We start from the raw sequence: 18,343 nt of genomic DNA, 5'->3' as shown, positions 1-18,343 counted from the left end.
TTCTGACCAAGGCCTGGAACCTCTAAAAATGTCTGATGGACATTTTGAGTTCCGACACTCAGAGGGAGCCACGCTCGCCACAGCCTTCATCCGCTCCCGGGGCTCGCCTGCACCGATTACAGCCCAGCACACAACCCATCCCCGTGCGAATCAAAGCCTTCCCACCCTCCGGAGTCCCCCTGCGGCCATGGAAAAATTGGAATTTCTCCCTTGAAAAATGGGAATTTCTCCGTGGGGAAACAGGAATTCTCACCAGGGCACACACAGCGGGGCACAGCACAGAAACACAGCCCCGGGGACACCCGGGGGTGAAAACCGCCCCGTATCCCTGCGCTGGCTCCAATGGACAGCCCCGAGAATTCCCGGTCCGTTCCAGGGACAGGATCCCAAACGGGCAGGGACAGCGGGGAGGGGACGCGGCTGTGCCCTGCGGCATTTAGTGAGTCTGAGACTCTTCCTGTGCTACTGCAGCCAGCTCTGGGGGTTACCTGCGGTTCTCCCCGCGTTACAAAGCACAGAAAATATTGAATTTCCGAATTTTGCCCTTTTTCCAGCCCTTTTTCCACTCCCGAGCCTCCGACGGGACGGGCCCTCCTGCGCCCTCTGCTGTTCGACAGCGGAATTGCACAGGCTGTCCCCGCTCCTGTCCCCTGTACTGCCACTGTCACTGTCACTGCTCTGTCCCCTGTACTGCCACTGCCACTGTCACTGTTCTGTCCCCTGTACTGCCACTGTCACTGCTCCTGTCCCCTGTACTGCCACTGCCACTGCTCTGTCCCTGTCCCCTGTACTGCCACTGTCACTGCTCCTGTTCCTGTCCCTGTCCCCTGTACTGCCACTGTCACCACTCCTGTCCCCTGTACTGCCACTGCCACTGTCACTGCTCCTGTCCCCTGTACTGCCACTGTCACTGCTCCTGTCCCCTGTACTGCCACTGTCACTGCTCCCATCCCTGTACCCTGTCCCCGCTCCTGTCCCTGCTCTTGTCCCTGTCCCCTGTACTGCCACTGTCATTGCTCCTGTCCCTGTCCCCTGTACTGCCACTGTCACTGCTCCTGTCCCCTGTACTGCCACTGTCACTGCTCCTGTCCCTGTCCCCTGTACTGCCACTGTCACTGTCCCCTATACTGCCACCGCTCCTGTCCCTGTCCCTGTCACTGCTCTGTCTCTGTCACCTGTACTGTCACTGCTCCTGTCCCCGCTCCTGTCCCCTGTACTGCCACCACTCCTGTCCTCTGTACTGCCCCTGCCCCTGTCCCTGTCCCCTGTACTGCCACCGCTCCTGTCCCCACTCCTGTCCCTGCCCCTGTCCCCGCTCCTGTCCCTGCTCCTGTCCCTTCCATTCCCTGCTATCCCACGTTTCCGTGCCTGTGCTTCTCCACAGAAATATTCGAGGGGCTGTTCCTCCAGGGTTTTATAAAATCACTACAATTTTATCTCACATTAGGCATAGATGAGTCCAGAGGAGGTCCCCGAGATGGTCCGAGGGATGGAGGTGCTCTTGAGCAAGGAACAGCTGAGAGAACTGGCATTGCTCAGCCTGGAAGAGAGAAGCTTTGGGGTGACCTCACTGTGGCCTTCCAGGACCTGAAGAGAGCCTGCAACAAAGATGGAGAGAGACTTTTTAGAAGAGCATGGAGTGGCAAACAGGAATGGATTTAAAGTAAAGGAGAGAAGCTTTGGAGTAGATGTTAAGAGGAAGTTCTCCCCTGTGAGGGTGGGCAGCCCTGGCACAGGTGCCCAGAGCAGCTGTGGCTGCCCCTGGATCCCTGGCAGTGCCCAAAGCCAGGCTGGACAGGGCTGGGAGCAGTCTGGGACAGTGGAAGGTGACCCTGCCATGGCAGGGGTGGGATGAGATGAGTTTTACGTCCCTTCCAACCCAAACCATTCCATGATTCTGTAAGTCCCAGGTCTGACACAAGCAGCACAGACAGCTTTAGCCCAATCCAGACTCTTGGCTAAACCTGAGTTATCCATGGGGAAAGGAACGTTTTAACTACATTATTGTGGAAACCTCTGGGTTTCCAGCAGCAGCAGCAGGGTGAGGAGGAGCACTTTGGAAGCCTGTCCCCAGTTCAGTGTGACTGAGCAGTGTCCCCAGCCTGAGCCCTGCTGCTCCATGCCCACGCTGGCTGTGTCTGCCATGGGGATCTCCCCTGGCTGAGCTCCCTCTGCTCCATCACTTTACAGCAGAGCTGTGTCTCCTGTAGCTCCAACAGCAAGCCCTGAGTGAGCCCCAAGGGAGGAGCAAAGGCAGTGATACCACAGCTTTTAGCTTTTTATTTTTGATTTTTTTCAATTTTGTGCTGCTTTGGTGCGTGGATCTGGGTTTCATGGAGGGGATAGTAAGGTGTGGATTTGAGATTCACATCAGGAGATGGTGAGCTCTGTGCACAGAGCAGGGAGACAAAACAATTCCTTCTCCAGCTGGGGACCAAGGACAAATGATCCAAATTTCAGGCCCAAGAGTATAAATAACATAGACTGAAGAGAAAAACAATCAGGATGGGACCTCATGGGCTGTGGCTGTAACTGGACAATTAGCTCCAATCTGCAAATGGAGCAGAACTTATAAAAATGAGAGATCTCGTGACCAAGCCCTCTTCTGCTTCCACCTTGGAGCCATCCAGGTGTGGCTCTGCTCCTGCCAGGGTGTGGCTTTGAAAGCTCTTCAATAAATCTCCTCTTTATTCCCTTTAACCCATCTAGCCTCTGCTCCAGCTCCTTAAGGCATCAGCAGAGAGAGCAAGATCCTCAGCTGGAAGGGAGAGAAAGGGAAACACGGGCTGGGAAGGAGTTTCTAATCAATGACAGGCCAACAATGAGTTTCATGCCAGCTTGGAATGAAACAAAAGCAAAAGGCCACAATTCCTCTCCATTTACAGTTTCACAAATAATGACAAACTTGTAAAGTCTAAGATGATGTTTCACTTATGGCATCAGAAGGATTGGCATTCAAAGACAACCAATCTCAGCATGAGACCAGCCTAAAATTAATAATTTCTATGGCTATTTATAGAAATCATAACGTTTGTATTCTTTTTTTTTCCTTTTTTTGCATCTTCTTATTTAAAACACCAATGTGTATTTTGGTCACAGGACTCTGCTTCTCTTTGAAGCTGTAAATTACTTTTTTTAAATCTCCATATTATAGAAAAACACGATTCTTGGGATTCCATAAACCAGTTAACTCCTCCAAATTAACAGTATTCTTCCCAAATCAAAATCCAGCCCTTTATACTGTATTTGATCTAGATACAATTTGTCAGTTAGTGATACCAAAATGCACATAACAAGAGAAGCAGTGCAATAATTAAAATTATACTCTCATATTCAGATTGAGTGAGGTAAGATGCTTTTAAGTCCAACAGGATTCCTGCCAGCAGGTCTGGAGCTGTGTAGGAAGAGGACAGGAAGCAATTTCACAAATAATGACAAACAGGTAAAATCCAAGATGATGTTTCATTTATGGCATTGGCAGACATTCAAATATAACCAACCTCAGCTTGAGGCCAGCCTAAAATCAACCTTTTCAAGGTCTGTTTATAGAAATCATAAAGTTTGGGGTGGCTTTTTGTTTGTTTTGGTTTTTTTTTTTTTGGTTTTTGGTGGGTTTTTTGGTTTGGGATTTTTTGTTTGTTTGTTTTGGGGTTTTGGGGTTTTTTTGGGGGGGGTTTTTTGTTTGTTTTTTATTTTGTTTTGTGGGGGATTTTTTGTGGGAATTTTTTTTGGGGGGGGGTTGGTTTGGTTTTTTTTGTTTGGGTTTTTTTTGATTGGTTGGATTTTGGGTTTGTTTGGTTGGGGTTTTTTTAATTTTTTTTTTAACTGCTGCTGGCTGGTTATGAGGCAGTGGATGAATAAAGGACTCCTGCACACATCCAGCAGCTCCTGTAGTGATGCAACTTCAGGCTGCAAACACTGGTCCAACCCTGGGGGTTTCTCCAGGCTGCTGAAGCTGCTGGTTACAGCACAGAACACTTCGGGCACCCTTGAAATTCATTTCTGGCAAGACAGGAGGTGCTGAGGAGGAGGAGGAGGGCAGATTTGGGGTGAAGCTCTGCCCTGGATGATGTAGAAGCCCCAGGCAATGGCATGTTCAGCTCTGCTGGATCTCCATAGAGGGGGCCTGGAATGCAGGGGAACAATGCCCAGGGCTGCACAGAGCAAAGCATGAAGGGCAGCAGAGTTTGATAACCACATTAAAGCCCCACCAACATCTGTTCAAGGCAAAGACAACACTATCTCCAGGAATTAACCTCCTGAACCACTTAATCATTAACCTCGCAGAGGGAGGGTTGGACAACAAGAGCCTATTTGTCAGCAGCCCCTCGGAGAGATGCACTGAGCAATATTTTACTGAGAACAGCGTGAGAAGGGCTTGCCCAGCTTTATACATTTTAAACACAGAATATATTTGTGTGGGAAACAAGGAGACAATGGGTGTAAATAAACAGATGATCCTACCTTGAAGCCTTCATCCCTTTATCCCCTCTAAAGTGGCCTGAAATGTTTTGTCCTGCATTTCCTCCAAACAAGCAGAGGTGCTTCGGTTCTCACTCGGAAATATTCCTGCCCGTGGAAAGAATTACAAATGCAAAGGATGCATTTTGCACAATTTTAAACTTGCCCCCATATCCCAAAATTTCCTACTGAAAAACAAATCAGGGGTTATTGCTGTGCAAGAAGCAGCAGGGTTAGAGGAGTAAAGTGGTTTTGTTTATTAATTATTTGTTTGTATAGACTGTTTCCCGTGTGAGCTCACCCATTCAGCTCTCCTGCTGTAAGCCAGCCAAATGCCTTTCCTCCACATGCTGACAGCAGGTAGAGATTTTTTATTTCTTTTGGGTTTGCTTTTTTTTTTCCAAAGGAAGAAAGGATTTGATTCCTTCAAACTTCAGGCTCCAAATCTGTGGCAGAACTGCACTGTGGTGCACTGAGGCTGCCGGTTCATTTCTCTGGAGCTCAGGTAATCATTTACCCAGGGGTGGAAAAAGCTGCCACATAAGAATGATGCTGTTTAACACCCACTTCGCACCAGCCCCGGTGGCCACACAAGGTGTGCATAATCAGGGCCCAGATGTCTGCTTAGATATCGCCACAGTTGGAGGGGGCAGGAGGAAAAAAGAAAACCAAAAGAAGTTTGGGAAAAGGAGTGACTGAAAGGCTGCAAACAGAACCTGCTCCAGTCCAAGAGCTGTGTAATAAAAACCATTGGGTTATGCCAGAAATGGCCCAAGGTCTCCACCAAAAATACCACACCCAATTAAAATATATTTTCCAGACTATTCCCTACTGTCCACACGTGGGGCTCCTTTCTGTTACTACTTAAACTTCCCTACTTGAAAGAGAATGATGAGGAAAAGGGATGGTGCCTGGTGGGGGAAAAAGGCATGGTTTCACACCAAGGGAGGAAGAAAGAAGATTTCAGCCACTCTGTTTTTCTGGGTTAGTTTTCTGTTGGTCAGCAAGCTGAATGGACTCAGTACAGAGCCTCACGTGTGTCAAAGCCAGGGCAGCATCACACAAACAGGTGCTGAGATTCTCTCTTTCATACAGCAGCATGACCTTAAATCAGCTGAAAGCACAGCCTCTAACTTGGCTTTTATTCATTTCCTTACAAAACAGATTGGTAACTTGAACAAAAAGGAAAATTAATGGTTTATTTTTCAATAAATGGTACAATATTTACATCCTTGGTACAAAAGTCATCATTGAATGGACACAGATACTGAATTAACCACTCAGATACGGGTTCAGGCTGGACAAATTGTGGATTTTACCTGGTCTGGAGACACCATTCCTGTGTGCCCTCCCTTACTTGTGCCTGTCAGACATGAGGCAGAGACGCAGCAGCCCAACACTAATCTACATGTTTTTTTAACCATGAATTATGCCCCAAACTTGCCTGACCTTAATGCTTGCAGTGTGATTAGTGGTGTGCTGACAAAAAATTAAAAATAATCATAATAATTACCCATTTTTAAATAAGTAAAAAGTAAACAGAGTTATTTCCCCAAAGGTTTATGTTTACCAACATGCAGCGAAGATGCTCCTCTGGTCAAGACATCCTGAAGAAATGTTCCTCAAACAATTAATTTCTCCAGCAGGATGATCCATCATAGTCTGTGTTAACAGTCTGCACTCCCACAAATTGATTTCTTGTGGCTCATCTTGGTAATTTCATCCCTGCTGCTGTCTCGTGATGCTCTTCAGAGGCTGAGCTGCATCACTGGTTTTTAAACTACTGTTTGTGGAGAAAACCAAATTGTAGCAGCAGACAAGGCCCTTCCTTTCACTCGGGTTGCCGAGCTCATTAACGTGGATAATTAATTGGAACTTCGCAGCCCTCCCTTTGTACAACAAGGAGCAAGGCAGGGAGCTGGTGCCCCCTCACCTGAGCGCTCTTGCACAGACACCTGCTGCTCATAATTAGGATCAAATATGCCCGAATTTGCATATCCTGGTTTCCATCTCTCCCTCCGAGACAAAGGGAAATAGCAGCTCCAGTGAAATGCTGCTCCTGGGCAGCTGCTCCTGCTGAAGGGCCCCAACACCAGCCACCAGAGTGGTTCTATTTAAAAACTATATGTTTGGCTTGGATTTTTAAAAAAGCACGTGGTGATTTCCCCCTCAGGGGGATAATAAGCTTTTCATGAGATGACAAGTGTCAGAAGATGCCATAAACTTCAGGGCAGGCTTTGTTTAAGGCTCAGCAGTGAACCTGAGGTGTCCCTTCCCTCCCCTCCTGTGCACCTGGTTTGGGAAGAGCAGACACCTCCCAAAGCAGCAGGGACACCTCACCCTCAGCTGGCCTGTCCCTGGAATCCACAATTCAGGGAGGTGAATATGGCACAGGAGAAAAGCACTGCTGAGAGTCTGAAATACAGCCCTGAGTGCCAGCCAGCTATTCCTCTGCAGGGCAAATGGAACAGGCAGCTCCCTCTGACCCTTCAGAGAGGCTTTTCCCTTTATTGCAGGCTGACATCAGCTGTGAGCTGCTCCTCAGCTTCTGGGGGATGCCAAGAGCCAGCACGGATTTCCCAACAGCTCAACATGTTCCTCACTGCATTTTTCCTCCAGGTTGCTGTGATGCCCCAGAGCAAGACACAGCTTTTGCTGGAAGCCTTTTAGAGCCTTCTTCACTGGGTTTAAACCAGTTTTAATCATCCAGATGATTAAAATTATTCTAAGAGTGATTTAGTCACATACCAAACGGAGGTGAACCTGAAACAGCTGCCAGGGCAGAGCCTGAGTGGTGGAATTTGGATTTACAGCTTGTTTCAGTTCTTTTCCAAATGCAGAATTTACATTCAAATATGTTTTCACCTCATATTGAAGAAAAGGAATAAAAACAAAGCCATGAATGGGAAACACAGTAGAGAGAATACAGGGTGATCTCAGTAAAAATATCAATTTAAAATGTAAATCCACAGAGATCTGCAGGAAGCCCCAGGAATGGTGGTGCACAGCCAGGTCAACAAGGACCATGACTGGGATGGGGTCATGATGCCCCTGCTTTGCTCCTTAGCTGAAGCTTGAGAAGAAAAATTTACTTTCATTCTCATTTCACTGCTTGCTCTGTGCTTTAGTCCCATTTTTAGATGAGCTGATCTCAAAAGTGAAGGCTGCTCTCTCCAAACTCTCCTAGTTTTGCCCAGCAAAATGAGGTGGCATTCAGGGGAGAGAATCTTGACAGTCTCTGAGGCTGCCTTTGAGATTCTTTCCACGTGTCCCTTTTGGAAGCATCTTTCCTTTCACTTTTTCCTTAGTAAAAAAAACCACCAGCTATATGTAAGATGAATTTTTCTACTTAAACTCCAAACCAGAGAACAGATCTGTTGTTAGATCTGGGGTGATAAGGTAGATACACCTGAGGGCTGATCCAGCTTGGAAGTTCCTCTTTTCAAGGGTGAAAGCAAATTTTTAGTTTGTGTCATCTGTAGAGCAAACTTACACAGTGAGTAAAAATTATCTAACAGTAAAGTTACCTACACTCATGACTGTACCTGAAAATAATAAGGTGATGAATAATTGATTGGTTACATTTAAGAAAAAAACAGAAAACAAACTAATTTCTGATGGAATTAACTGCTACTGAACTTCATTTAAAAAATGAAGACACTTCAGAACTAGACATGCAAATGGTACATAATTCCTTATCTGTGACACAACTTCAGAATACATCCCTGGGAGTACCTGTTCAGCAGCCTGTGGCAAATGAAAGAGACAAAAGAAAAACATTGCACTGGGAGTCATTAATTGAATTAATTAACCTAGTGACATTGTCATAGGAAGAATTTATCTGGCAACCAGCAGGAGCAGATCTCCAATCATTTCACCATGGCTAACAGATTAACACTCACAAGAGCCCCTGGCAGCTGGCTGTGAGCACTGCAAATTATCAGAAATTAATTAGCCAAATGCTGTGCACCCATGTGGATATTTTTGGGTTTAAGTAAAGATTATGAAGCCAATAGCTCATCTGATGATTTATTGAGAGGAAACATCTTTGTTTGAACAAATAGGTTGCAGCGTGGCTTTCTAATGGGAAAAAGGGAGAGGGGGGAAGGGGGGGAACTTACAGCAAAACCATAGTTACAAAAGCCAAACACTTGTAAACAGGAATTAAACAATCTCCTCTGGAAAAAAAGGTCTATATACAAATTGTTTCAGAAAGATCTATTTTTTTTTTGAGAACAGAAATAATTATTTTTGTGTATTTTACAGAATAATTAAGTTTTCTCCTTCAACCTGTTAAGCTGGGATTCAAATATTCAGAAGTACTTCTGCAAGACAGCTTTGTTCATCCAGATGTTAATGGCTGTATCACACACAAAAGACAGAACTTTAAGGAAACTGGGAGAGCAACATGAAATTTAACCTTAATTTTTTTCTGCAACCTCTTGTCAGAGTAACAAGCAACAAAACCAAGGCACTTTGGAAAGACTCTTTGATACTACAGTGCTTCTTAAGGGTAGCCAAGGACTTGTCTAAAATAAAGCCTTAATCTCCATGTGATTTAACCAAAAGCAAAACAGATTGATTCTCACAGATGGGTTTCAATTGTCGCCTTCAAAAACTATTACTTCCACCTTACGGTGTTTTGTTTGATTTTTATTTAGGTGCACTTGGCAAACTCGAGGAAGTTTTTAAACATTCAAAATCGATCCTTAACCATCAATTGGGAAGTGCAATGTACCTATATTTAAGAATCTCAATAATCTGTTTTTTGGAAGAATGGGGTTTACAGAATTCCAACAGTAACCAACTTAGCCCAAGAATGCAGATATTCACCCAGGCACAGAGCTGCTGAGAGGGGAAAAGGGGAGCAGGGGGAGAAGAAAAGGTGAAGAGAAGGATTAGAGTGGGATGTTGCTGCCACTCAGACCCGAGGCTCTGGGAAGGTGATCCAGGGTTTGAAATAATATCTTGTGAGAGCCCCCGGGGAAGCAGCGCTGGCCAGGTCATCATTCCAGGCTAATGTGCTGCTCTCCCCAGGGAGCTGCAGGCTCACAGGCTCAGGTTTCCAGTCCCCGGGGAGAGGAGGCTCAGAGGCTTTTCTGAGGATGAGGCAATCCCAGCAAAGGGCATCAAATGTGGCTGTGGAGCTGTCCAAACTCATCCGGGGCCGGGCAAGGGGAAGGGTGAGTGATGCTCTCCCTGCTCTCAGCGAGAGAAAAATCACCCCAAAACTAAGGAGCACTGGCAAGCTGCCCCCAGCGAGCTCCTAATCACAGGTGTGGAAATCTGGAATTGCTCAGCTTGGGAAAGACCTCTGAGATCACCAAGTCCAACCATCAGCCCAGCAGCAGCACTGTCCTCAGGAGCCACCTCCACACGTTCTGTGAACACTGCTGGGGATGGTGACTCCACTGAACTCCCTGTTCAACCCTTTCCACCAAGAAATTTTCCCTAATTTTCAACTTAAACCTCCCCTGGCACAACTTGAGATTGTTTCCTCCTACGTTGTCACTCACTACCAGTGAGGAGAGACTGACACAGGCACCAACTCGGCACACTCATTTGTGCTTGGTTGAGTATAAAAACTCCTCTGTGTAGGAAACTGAAGGTTCCCAATGTCACACTCTGCATGGGAACAATGCTTCCATCACAGAAGCTCCTCTAGAGCAGAATGCTTTGTACCAATACCTACCTAAAAACCAGGGATGTTCTGCCCATTTTGCCTATTCCCTGTTTGCTCAGCTCCCTGGCTGGTTACAGAAAATGTGAGGAGCCCTGTCTGGAAAACAGGTCACACCTTGCAACCTGAAGCTCCCAGACTCCATCAGTTTTCAGTGCAGCTAAAGCAGCTTTAAAAGCCTGTTATTTTCCAGTGTATTCCCCTGCCTCTGCTAGGGGATGTACAGGCACTTGTTAACATGTGTACTGTTCTAATTTTAAACAGCTGCTTCTCCTCCTGTGCTTGGCAAGAATCTTAGGGGATACTGCAGAAGTACTGCAGTATCTTTTTATCTTTTTTATCTTACTATCTTTTACTGCAGAAGTAAAAGAAAAGGCAGCTTCTTGAAAGCTGATACCTCAGTTTCTTGCTTCTTGAGAAGCCACTTTATCATAGCAGGGATCTGGTTGTTGCATGGCACAAAAACCAACTCAACCAACAATTAAATTCCTAAATCCACATTAATGCAACGAAAAAAAAGCAAATGCCTTCATTTTTTTTTTGAATGTTGATTTCTCATTGCCTTGCTGTAAAAACCTGAACTTTATACCACTATATGCACATATACACATTAGATCTTTATATTTTCCTGCATATAAGTTGTTGTCTGCTTAACTGCACTGAGAAAGAATGAGAAAAGGCTACAAAGAATAAGATGGCTAAAGAGAAAAACATAGAGAACTTAACTATGGGATAATATTCTTAGGACTGGAATATGCTTCAGCTATTTTTTACTATTATGTCTTACCTTGCTTGAATTCTCACAGACCTCTTTCAGTCATTTCTTCTACAGGACTGTCATAATGTCCAAACGACATATATTAGTCAAATTAAAAAAAAAAAAATCAATAATTAAAAAAAAATTTTAAAATAGCCTTGCAAAACCAAGCTGCAGCTGAGCTCTTCTCTGCATAAACTTATTGGATATTTCTAATTATAGAGCACTCCAAGGAAAGTGAAACACTCCAAGCAGGTGTATCAGGATTTAGAAGGGGTTTTTCTGCTGCAATCCTTGTGTGTGGATGTTCAGGCAAAGCAGCAGTGGAGGAAGGCTGGGGTTCATCCTGAGAATAACTTTGGAATGCCTGTGAAAATGTTGGGTCTCATGTCCTGAGCACGGCACTGAGCCAGAAGTAAAGAGAGCAGCTCTGATGTAAGAGGAGCCTTTCTCTTTCGGTGTACAAAACCCAAGGGTTGGTATTTGTCAGGGGTTTTTTTGGCCAGAACTGTACTATCAAAGAGAAGAAATCACCAGCATGTATGATAAAGTTACACAGGTGTGTGATTTCTTTTGTGGCTCCTGTCTGAAGCCCTCCTGTGTGCGATGTGATTGTTGTTACATCACAAAAACATTCCTTGATGTGCCCTCAGCTCCTCACACCCAGACAGAAATCATCTTCCCAAGGGTGGAAAGGCTGCAAAAACCACTCTGCCCGAGTTCCATTGTGCCCACACCACAGCACTTGAGTTTTTCTCCATCAGGAAAGCTTTCCATATGCTCTCGCTCCCCCTGCCCACTGTCCAGCACAGGGTGGAAAACAAAACTGGGCAAACGCAGCCATTTCAAGCAGAGATTTTCAGGAAAATGTGGTTTTGTCCTGCTGCACTTCCCTGGGTGACTTGTCAAGTCCAATAGTGTCAGTCACATCTGATGAGGTGACTCTGTGGCTGCTGCACCTCCACCCACTGGGAGCCTCCAGACAATGCACTTCCCAAAAAGCTTAACCCTTCCTGCTCAGAGCCAAGGGCACCTCGTGTGCCACCCCAGGGCCACCATCCACTCCAAGGGGAAAAAATCAGCACTTTCCAGAAGTGAATATTTGACTTGGCTCAACATCCATTATAAAACCTGTTTTCAGTAAGTTCTTCATTTTTCTATAAAGTTATATATATATATATATATATATATATATGTATGTTTGTTTGTTTGTTTCTATTTTATATATGTATTCATATTTTAATACATATAAAAATTGTATCTATAAAATTATAAAAATTGATTCTATATAAAGTATATATTATATGTAAATATTATATCTATGCTATATATTCTTATGTTATATATCCTAGTATAACTATAATAATATTATTATTATACTATGTTTATATTGTATATAAATTATAACTATAATTATTATAATTATATATAAACATATATTTTTATATGTTATATATGGATTTTTATTTATAAATGTTAGATATAAATATTTTGCTCACAATTCCCATGGAACAGATAGGGCAGGTTGTTTATTTGCATCATTTATCCAGTTTTCCAGCTTGCAGAATTGAGTATACAGGTGATAGATTGCATTTTCTGTTGAGGAGTTACTGGCAATGCTCATCTGCATCTGCAGCTACTGAAGATTTACATGGCAAAACAACTCACCATGCTTTTACCAAAGCACCTTTTTTTGCCTAAATATGACAGTTTAGTAAAATATTAATTGGATGATGAAAAATATGGAAGCAGGCCACATTGGGGTTATTCCCCTCGTTTATTTGAGCACACTGATGAGACAGAGCTGCTCCAAGATGTAATTCTTGAGGAGAAACTTCCCCCATCAGATTTTGAAGGTAATTTACTGCTCATTCTATTCTGGCAGTATACACATGGTATTATTCCTCACAGATTTCTGCTTTCTTGAGCAAAGGCTGCTCCAGACACCTACTTAGATACAACCTAACATCACAGAAATGATTGTGCTGCATTACACTAATGCAAGTGGTTTGCCCATAGTCATTAACACATTTCAACATTGCTGTTAGCATATCATAAAGTAGTACTATCGTCTTGCTTTGCATCATGATTAGCTCTCAAACAAGCCCCAAAACACACATTGTTTATTTGTATAATCTTCATTTGAGCTGTTTTACCTATTTAAAAATAATCCATCAGTAAAGAAAATGGATTTTTGTTTTTGGTTGCAATGATATTATTTTTAGAGTTTCATTAGCTACATCTGGAAATATGAAATCAGGATGTGTCTTAAAAAACAAGTAGGAAACACTCCCAGAAGAATCAAACAACACATCCCCAGCTAGAGACAGACGGAAGAACAAGGAAGGCATCAGCCCAAAGCTGAGCAGCAAAGGTTTGTCTACAACTTGCACTGTCAGACCAACTCAGAACCAACAGTCCTATGGCCAGCTGTAGATGACAAGTGTTTGTATGTCTGTGATGTTTATTGGTGACATCTTGATTAATAAACCAGACAAATAAACATTAAAATTGTGTCACTGTGTGGATTAAATGTGGTTAAATAATGCATTTCCACATGCAACTAAATAGAAATCATGTTTAGCAGCAGGTTCAAGTGCAGTCCCTAAAGGTCTGTTCTCTGCTGCTTCATATTTCTATCAATGACTCAGGGAAAAAAGCAAACATAAAACATCACTGGTGAAGAACAGAGAGTGGGGGAATGGTAACTAAAAAGGCTGGACCAGCAATACAAGGTGAGTTGCATGGTTTGGTAAATTATGCACAAATATGAGCAAATCCACATCTCAGTAGAGCTAAATGTAAAATCACAAACCTGGAAATGACAAATGCAGGCCACAATAGCAGGCTGAGGAATCTGTCTGGGGGGCTGGAAGCTTTGGAAAAAAACCTGTGGGGTTGTGGATGAAAATTAGTGCCCTGCACAATAAAGGAGCAAGGGGCCAGTGTGAGCCTGGGACACACAAGCAGCAGAACCTACAGAACAGCAGGAGCTTTACCTTCACATCCAGAACTGGTGCTACTGCTCCTGGAATCTGACATTTACCATACAAAAATGATCCCAGAGGATCCAAGGGTCAAGAGAAAAGGCACATGAATGAGTAAAGGCATTTTTAAAGATAATATTCTACTGACACAGTGACCTTGCAGCAGCAGTTGACAGAGGAGTGCACTGCTCAGACCATTCAGGAAGTTTAGTTTGATGCCCACAATTGTCCCACTGCTTTCAAATCCATGGCACCCACTGAAGAGTGGGCCCCAAGTCTGGAAGAAAAAATAATGCTCATATTCAAGATAACTGGACAAAAACCCCACTATTAGAACAATCTATGTGCAATGCTATTGGTCATGAACTTCAGTTTGTCCCTTACAGCCACAAGTTGGCAAAAAAACACAGAATAACAGAATAATTTGGGTTGGCAAAGACCTTCAAGATCATCAAGCTCAACCTGTGAGCAGTCACCCCCTTTGTCACCCAGCCCAGAGCACTGAATGCACATCCAGCTGCTCCTTGGGCACCTCCAGGGATTGGGACCCCAAACTTCCCTGGGCTGCCCCTCCCAGTTTAACAGCCTTTTCTGTGAAGAAACTCCTCCTGGTGTCCACGAAACGCTATGAAAATCCTAAGAAAAAGACTGAGAGAACATCTTCACCTCTACAAGAGCTGCACAAAAGGCTCAGAGCAGATGTTCCCAGTGGGAAGGAGAATATGGAACCAGGGAATCTGGTAGCCTTGTGCTATTGATCAGCTGCACTCAACAAGGACAGCTGTTGGAATCTGTGGTATTGATGATTCTGAGATTGTAGAAAGTCTCTGTCTTTCTGCCCCACTGCCAAAGCAGAAGCCATAATTGGTCTGTGCTGTTTCAAGGTTGTTTATTCTGTTTATCTCTAACATGTTCTGCTGCCCTGCCGCAGCTCTGTCCTGCAGGGCAGCGTGTGGGGCTCTGCCCTCAGTGGGATGGTACAAACATTAAATACCACAAACTACCTGTGCTGGATTTACAATAACGTGCCAATATCTGTCACCTACGTTGGACAGTGTGTCCCCAGCCTGAACCAACAGAAAAATGCCAACACCACAGTGAAACATGGAGGGCATGAAGAAGGAGAAAAAGGACAAGGCACACCCAATTTCCTCCATCTTGTCCCCTTTGAACCCCTAATCTAGAATCCTAAAATTTTACTTTTGCACCCATGCCACACTTAATTATTACTTATATCAAACACTCAGAGCTTGTAATTCCTCCTGTAAGATTGAAAACTCTTTTCCATGGACAGAGCTCACAGACAGTGTCTCTGGGGGCTCTGTCCAGGGGGGTTCCTGACCCCTGCCAGGGTCCCAGACCTGCCAGGGCAGCCAGAGGGAAGCCCTGGATTCCCACAGACAGCAGCAAACACTGCACTGCCATCACTGCTAGTCAAGGTTGCACTGGTGTAGAAGAGAACAGAAAATTCTTCACTGAGAAGATGTGAAAATTTATAAATCTCTTTGCTGAAAAGAAGTTGCATTTCATTGATAAAACCCAATCCAGTTTTTCACAGCTGTGGAATTTATTTGGCTCTGCTGGGAGGACAGGATTGAAAACCACCCACTAAAAGCTTCTACTTGCATTTATTTTGCTATTCTGACATGAGAGGAGCCCAGGAGTTATCCCAGCATTGAGCCATCTCAAGTAAAACCTGCTGCAGCCTTATGAGATTTGAAAGGAGACAGTGACTGATCAACAGTTCATTCCCCTGCTGGATCATTCCTTTATTTCTTGCATTCCTCAGGCAGGACTGGGGTGCTGTGAGCAGGCAGCCTCCTCTGCAACTGCAACCTGAGAGGAAAAAGACCCTGCATGATAAATTCCCACCTGCATCAAACACTCTTATCTTCTTCCCATTTCTTGTGCCCTCTCCCACTCACCTGGAACTGAACACTTCCTTTTTGTTTTATCTTATCTTGGAAACAAGGAAATGCCACGAGTTACATGTCAATATGACCCCTGTGAACTAGGAAAAAGCTGTCTAATGTAATGCCTTGTGGCTCCATTAAACCAGTCAAAGATGCAGCTTGAATTCTAGCAGTGCTGGGAAAAGAAAATATGCTTTAGGCTGTGAGTTTAAAAAATGCAAGGAGGTCTGGGATAAAGGGATCCTTCAGAAGATGAGCTTACATAGAAGTTACCCACCATTAGCTTTAAATTCTTTTTTTTCCCATTAATTTAATATTTTCACTTTGCATTTATTTCATGGATTAAATTGAAAATGTTAGCATTTTAGGTCATCTAAAGGTTAACTGGGGAAACTGGAGTGACCTCTAAGAAAATGATCAGGAATTTTTTTTTCCATAGTTTAGCAATCAGTGAAGCAATACACAAGATGAAACATTTGTATTTTTGAGATTTTCTTTGCTTTGTCAATGTACAAATTCCTTCCCTCATAGGGACTGAGTTTTCCTTTCACCTCTGCTCTTATACTGCCATATCAGACCATACTTCTTGACCAGGAGAAGTCAAGATGCATTAATACTTTAATGCATACAAATGCATTAATAACTCCTCTTTTAGGCCAGAGCACAGGGTCCCATTCTGGGCTTCCCACACTGACCATGTGCAGTGTTCAGCAGAGCAGCTCTGTGCTGCAGGAGCACAGCAGGAGGCTGATTCTCCCCAGGGACATCAGAAATGGTTGTGCAGGCCCTGGATTGTGCAGAATAAAATTATGAAAGCCTTACCTGGAGAGTTCTGCTCTCCTGCAGTTGGTCCTTACCTGCGAGTGGCACCAGCACCAGAGCAGGGCTGCATGAAGCCAAGGCTGAGCCTCCAGATGAACTTTCTGATTTAGACCCCTGCCCACCAGAAGGGACACAAGTTTCCTGGTGCTGTGGAGGTAGAAAAAGTCACTTCTCATTACAACATTATACTAAGCAAAGTCAAACAGACCTTAAAAACCTCTTAAGATCTTTGGAGAATGGAGGAAGACAATGTTCCTGCATGAATCTTATCTTACTGATGTCCCGACTTATCTGAAGACAGATGACACTAAATATATGCCAAGCACATAAATTTTCACTGGCCAAATGACCACAGAGACCTTTTGCACACACAGCCTCTGCAGCACTCTGCAGTATTTTGCTGGGGGATGTCATCTCATTAAATAGATAAGCTGCTGTGAACTTTTGTATGGGCACCTGTACAAAGGTCTCACACATCAGAGCAGTTGTTTGCCTTTCCTATAAAGGAAAAGCTGCAGTGAGTGCTTCCAGTGATGTGTTTGTCCCTGACAGAGTGACAATACTGGGGTTTAGGAGAACAGGCTGACTGCTGGCTGCACGTGCTGCAGCAGTGCCAGCAAGGTTTGACAGAAAGTTACCCTTGATTACCTCCAACTGCAGCTGCCTTTGATTTGAGCCTGACTCATGCAGGAAAATAACTAGCAAAAAGTGCATAATTTAACAGAGGTATTTCCAGATTACTTGAAAATGTATTTGTATTTCTTAACTCCCACCCCACAGGTGAGGTCAAGAAGCCTCTTTCCTGTGGGCCTGTCTGAGTGCAGAGAGGAGCTGCAGCCACTGCTCAGCCACATCTGCAGATACTTGATCCTGCATGAAAAGAATGGGTGAATTTGATGAATGCTTTGCTGAGATGAAACCTGGAAGCCCTCAGGTGTGGCAACAAGATGCACTAGCAGATATCCCAGAGACATACAGATCCTGCTCCATCAGATGACATTAAACTGGATTTATATTTCGCCAGCTTCATTTTAAGTCCAAGGGAAAACATTTACTACTCTGAATGCAGAGGGACAGCACTCACAAATGCCCCTCTCACCCTCCCAGCCTGAGGTAACTTTTCCAAGAGTGGAAGACAGTCCTGTTTCCACAGCCAGCATCCTGCAACTGCTAGCAAGGGAAAGAAACTTCTCCAGGAAAGGAGTGAAAATCACCAGCAGCTCAATGAACTCATGGTGGAAAAGTAAGAAAATGCAGTGTACTGAAAACAGCGAAGCCCACAGCCTCTCTGGTAGCAAAGGGCTGCTCTGTGACACTGCACTGCCTGGGACATCTTCTCTGGACAATAAAAGGGGATAAACCACAGTGAGCCAGCTGGAAGAGCAGAGTTTAACTTCTGACCAAGCCTCACCTGTGAGCAGATAAAGGGGCCCAGGTTAAGGAGATCACTGGTTTAGAGCCAGGACTCAGGGAGAGGAGTGTCAAAGACCACCCTGGGTCGGGGGTGGCTCCATGTGGTGGAAAAACTTCTCCTCCAACCCGAGCTGCCAAAGAAAGGCTCAGCAGTCTCTGTTGTTCGGTCTCAAGGCAGTTTATTGCAAGTTATCTAAAAGATTTTCTTCTGGGGCTGCTGTGGTTTGCTCACAGCTCAGGCAGAGGCACACACACACCCTGACATCCTCTCTGACTCCCGACTGCTTCTTCTCTCCCCCTCTGCCCAGGG

At 44.5% G+C, this 18,343-nt stretch overlaps 1 long non-coding RNA gene across 2 annotated transcripts in view; it reads right to left on the bottom strand.

Annotated features, from left to right (window-relative positions):
* Positions 1-14,840: 14,840 nt before the first annotated feature.
* LOC121470008 (uncharacterized) overlaps positions 14,841-18,343 on the bottom strand; it is a 31,331-nt gene continuing 27,828 nt past the window's right edge. The window contains exon 5 of one of the 2 annotated variants that reach the window (XR_012056054.1): positions 14,841-16,767. This is a non-coding gene — a long non-coding RNA (uncharacterized lncRNA). The remainder of the gene's footprint in view (positions 16,768-18,343) is intronic. The other variant, XR_012056052.1, reaches the window with a different exon arrangement.

The sequence above is a fragment of the Taeniopygia guttata genome, chromosome 4A (assembly GCF_048771995.1).
Source record: "Taeniopygia guttata chromosome 4A, bTaeGut7.mat, whole genome shotgun sequence".
Taxonomy (NCBI): Eukaryota; Metazoa; Chordata; class Aves; order Passeriformes; family Estrildidae; genus Taeniopygia; species Taeniopygia guttata.
Note: the sequence above shows the minus strand (reverse complement) of the source record. Positions and strands in the feature narration are given on the sequence as shown.